General features: G+C 41.5%; 1 protein-coding gene across 7 annotated transcripts in view; it reads left to right on the forward strand.

Annotated features, from left to right (window-relative positions):
* LOC127000128 (cell adhesion molecule Dscam2-like) overlaps positions 1 to 5,000 on the forward strand; it is a 162,923-nt gene that overhangs the window by 97,895 nt on the left and 60,028 nt on the right. The gene's annotated exons all lie outside the window — the stretch shown is intronic.

Here is a 5,000-nt window from a genome sequence, read left to right on the forward strand (position 1 = left end):
GTCAGTAAGTCAGTTCGTCAGGCAGAGAGTCAGTCATTCATTTAGTTAGGCAGTGAGTCAGTCGGTATGTCAGTCAGTCTCTATGTTAGTCAGTTAGTCAGTCAGTATGTTTGTCAGTCAGTTAGTCAGTCAGTATGTTTGTCAGTCAGTTAGTCAGTCAGTATATTTGTCAGTTTGTCAGTTAGTTAGTCAGTCAAACAGCCACTCACTCACACACTCACTCACTCACTCACTCCTACATTTTTTTTATCAATCATTATATTGTTAACTCTTTCAAATGATCTTTTTTTCATTCTATTTTTGTCACCTCTTCTCGGTCCCACTCACTCACTCTCTCAACAATACCGAGAACTCATTAATTATTCCCCTTATTATCTGGCTTATTTTTTGCCCTACATTGTTTTTTTCCCTGTTTTTTCCTTCTCACTTTCGCTTCATCAAAGTCTTGGGAAGTTAATCACCATGTTTTATTTTCTTATTTTTTCTGCTTTTCTTTATTTTTGTTTTTCCTTTCTTTCTTCCTCTTCTTTTATTTCTTGATCGCTTTCTTTTTTCCTTTCTTTCTTAATTGCTTGTCTCCCTTTCTATCTTCCTTCCTTCCTTTATTCCTTCCCTTTCTTTTTTTCTTCCTTCACAGTAGACATCGCCCTTTGTTATCCAACTCTCTCTCTCTCTCTCTCTCTCTCTCTCTCTCTCTCTCTCTCTCTCTCTCTCTCTCTCTCTCTCTCTCTCTCTCTCTCTCTCTCTCTCTCTCTCTCTCTATTTATCTATCTATCTATCCTCATCTCCCTAACCGCTCACTGTCAATCTCAGCCTCCTCCTCCTCCTCCTCCTCCTCCTCCTCCTCCCAAACGTTTATCAAAAGCGGTTCATACAAGGCTTGCGAGCGAGTTAAAAACAATATGAATAATACTGGATATCAAAGGGAGAGAGAGGGCGAGATAACCGTCCCTATTTGTTGTGTATCATTGCCAGTAATAGTAGTAGTAACAGCAGTAGTTGTGGTAGTAGTAGTAGTAGTAACAGTAGTAGTTGTGGTAGTAGTAGTAGTGGTAACAGCAGTAGTTGTGGTAGTAGTAGTAGTAGTAACAGCAGTAGTTGTGGTAGTAGTAGTAGTAGTGGCAGTAGTAGTAGTAGTAGTAGTAGTAGTAGTAGTAGTAGTAGAGGATACATAGGGATACACAAGATACAAAGGAGAGGGCATAAAACAGGATACATAGGATAGGACATAGTACATTGGATACATAGGGATACATAGCATACATAGGATAAGACATAATACATAGGATACATAGAGATACATAGTAGATACATATTGTTTGTATTCTCTTTGTTATTGCTGTCATTGTTGTTTTTGTTTTATACTTGATGTTAAACCTGCCCTGGTAAAAGCTAATCTATGTATGTATGTATGCATATGTGTGTGTGTGTGTGTGTGTGTGTGTGTGTGTGTGTGTGTACAAACAAACACACGTCCACTTGAAATACAAATCCTCCTATGTGCAGATTTTTACCTTGTTGTGATGCAGAAGAGAGAGAGAGAGAGAGTAAACAGAGAAACAGGTAGGAATTAATTGTTACAGACAGAAACACACACACACACACACACACACACACACACACACACACAAGGTATTACAATGGCGACTTCTTGATAACATGGTCAGACTGAAACACCTGAGAGAGAGAGAGAGAGAGAGAGAGACTCACTATCAGCCAACCAGCAGGTAAGCCCCTATAACACACACACACACACACACACACACACACACACACACACACACACACACACACACACACACAAACACACACACACACAGACAACACGTTTTAATATGCTCTGGTCCTGTTTAATCCCACTGGCTTTGTCGCGACCGATGGGGAGGGAGGGAGGAAAGGAAAGGAGGGGGGAGGGAGAGAGAAGGGGAGGGAAGGGGAGGTAAAGGAGGGAAGGAGTGGAGGGAAGGATGAAGGGATGGGGAGGATGGATGGAGGGAAGAGGGAGAGAAAGGATAGTGGAGAGGGAGAGGGAGAGTGATAGAGAAAGAGAGATGGAGAGAGAGATGGAAGGAAGGAAGGAATAGGAAGGGGGAAGGAGAGTAGAGCAGGGAAGGAGTGAAGGTAAGGAGGAAAGGATGGGAAGAAGGACTGAAGGAAGAAAGGGGAAGAGAAAGGGGAAGAGAAAAAATGGAATAGAGACAGGAGAGAGAGAGAGAGAGGTACTCTAACCTCCCCTAAACAATCCTGAAACACTTGCCACTTACACAAACAATCATATTAAACGTGTAATTCGCTTGACCGCACACACACACACACACACACACACACACACACACACACACACACACACACGCACATACGCACACACGTTACGCCCCATGATCCCAGCCAGTAATAGGACACCAGATTTTTTAACCTTTGCAAAAAAAAAAAAAAAAGAAAAAAAAAGAGGTGAGTGCAGTTGTCTGATTCCTTTAATTAAAAACGTACCTACGTGACTCTTACCTTTAAAAAGAATTACCTGTACAATCACTACTATACCTTGCGTCTTTAAACACACACAGGCACGCACGCACGCACGCACACACACACACACACACACACACACACACACACACACACACACACACACACACACACACAGAGAGAGAGAGAGAGAGAGAGAGAGAATTAAGTGGTGTTTGAGAAGTGAACTAATATACTGAGGAGGAGAAAAAAAATAAAAAAATGAGAGAATAGGAAGAGAAATTAAAATGAGAGAGAATGGAAAGGAAGCGAAGAGCGATTATTGAAGTACTGAGGAGGAGGAGGAGGAGGAGGAGGAGGAGGAGGAGGAGAAAATACTGACGAAAAAATAAGATTAAAAAAGAGATAAATTTTTTTTGGTAATGAGACGAAGGTTTGGGAAAAGAGGAAAACAACAACAATGATGATGATGATGATGATGATGATGATGACGCGGAGGAAAAGATGAGGAATGAAAAGGGGAAAAAATCAAGGAAGGGAAAGCAGTGTTAGATGAAGTGAGTGAGTGAGGAGGAAGAAGTGAAGGAGGAATGAATGAAGGAAGGAAGGGAAGTAATTCTATAATAATGGGAATGAGAGAGAGGGAAGAAATGATAATGAAGAGCAAGGGGAATGAGTGAAGGGTCGGTTGATTAAAAAGAATGAAGGGAAATAGAATGAGACTGGATAAAGGGAGTGATTGGAGAGTGAGGGGAAATGAGAGTGTGGGAAAGGAGGGGAATGAGAGAGGGGAGAGGAGGGGGATGAGAGAGGGTATTGGAGCGGTAAAAGAGGGGAAATGAAGGAAGGGAAAGAAAAATGAGAAAGAAAAGTGATTTGAAAGAAGGGATTATGGAAAAGTAAGGGGAAAGAAGGGTAAACTATGGGAAAGTAAAGGGGAGAAAGAGGGGAAGTAAAGGGAATGAGGGCAGGGAGAGAAGGGAAAAAATAGGGAAAGTAATAGGAAAGGAGGGGGAAAAAGAAGTGGAAAGAAGGGGAATAAGAGGAAAATTGACAGGAGAGGAGGAATAAAGGAGAGGAAAAGAGGGGAAAGAATGGGAAGTGAGGAAAAGTAGGAAAAGTAAGGAAAAAGGTGAAGCGAGGGGAATAAAGGGAAAAGTGATAGAAAAGGAGAAGGAAAAGAGGGGAAAAAATGGGAAAGAAAAGGGGAAGAGAGGGGAATAAGGGGAAAAGGGAAGGGAGGGAAGGAAAGTGAGGGGAATGAGAGTAGGGAAAGGAGGTAAAGTGAGGGAAAAGAAGGGAAAAGAGAAGAAAAAGAGGGTGAAAAAAATGGGAAAAAGAAGGGGAAGCGAGAGGAAATAAGGGGAAAAGGGGTGAAAAAAATGGGAAAAAGAAGGGGAAGCGAGAGGAAATAAGGGGAAAAGGGGAGAAAAAAATGGGAAAAAGAAGGGGAAGCGAGAGGAAATAAGGGGAAAAGGGGTGAAAAAAATGGGAAAAAGAAGGGGAAACGAGGGGAAATAAGGGGAAAAGGGGTGAAAAAAATGGGAAAAAGAAGGGGAAGCGAGGAAATAAGGGAAAAAATGGGAAAAAGAAGGAAGCGAGGGAAATAAGGAAAAGGGTGAAAAATAGGAAAAGAAGGGAAGCGAGGGAAATAAGGGAAAAGGGTGAAAAAATGGGAAAAAGAAGGGGAAGCGAGGGAAATAAAGGAAAAGGGTGAAAAAATGGGAAAAGAAGGAAGCGAGGGAAATAAAGGGAAAATTGAAAAAATGGGAAAAGAAGGGAAGCGAGGAAATGAGGGAAAGGTGAAAAAATGGGAAAAAAGAAGCGAGTGGAAATAAGGGGAAAAGGGGTGAAAAAAATGGGAAAAGAAGGAAGCGAGGAAATAAGGGAAAATTGAAAAAATGGGAAAAGAAGGAAGCGAGGAAATAAAGGAAGAATTGAAAAAATGGGAAAGAAGGGAAGCGAGGAAATAAAGGAAAAGGGTGAAAAAATGGGAAAAGAAGGAAGCGAGGGGAAATATGGGGAAAAGGGGTGAAAAAATTGGGAAAAAGAAGGGGAAGCGAGAGGAAATAAGGGGAAAAGGGGTGAAAAAATGGGAAAAGAAGGGAAGCGAGGGAAATAAGGGAAAAGGGTGAAAAAAATGGGAAAAAGAAGGGGAAGCGAGGAAATAAGGGAAAGGGTGAAAAAATGGGAAAAGAAGGGAAGCGAGGAAATAAGGAAAGGGGTGAAAAAATGGGAAAAGAAGGGAAGCGAGGGAAATAAGGGAAAGGGGTGAAAAAATGGGAAAAGAAGGAAGCGAGGAAATAAGGGGAAAAGGGGTGAAAAAATGGGAAAAGAAGCGAGGAAATAAAGGAAAAGGTGAAAAAAATGGGAAAAGAAGGAAGCGAGAAATAAGGAAAGGGGTGAAAAAATGGGAAAAGAAGGAAGCGAGGAAATAAGGAAAAGGGTGAAAAAAATGGGAAAAAGAAGGGAAAGCGAGGGGAAATAAAGGGAAAAGGGGTGGAAAAAATGGGAAAAAGAAGGGAAGCGAAAAA

This window comes from Eriocheir sinensis, chromosome 2 (genome assembly GCF_024679095.1).
Source record: "Eriocheir sinensis breed Jianghai 21 chromosome 2, ASM2467909v1, whole genome shotgun sequence".
NCBI classification, from domain to species: domain Eukaryota; kingdom Metazoa; phylum Arthropoda; class Malacostraca; order Decapoda; family Varunidae; genus Eriocheir; species Eriocheir sinensis.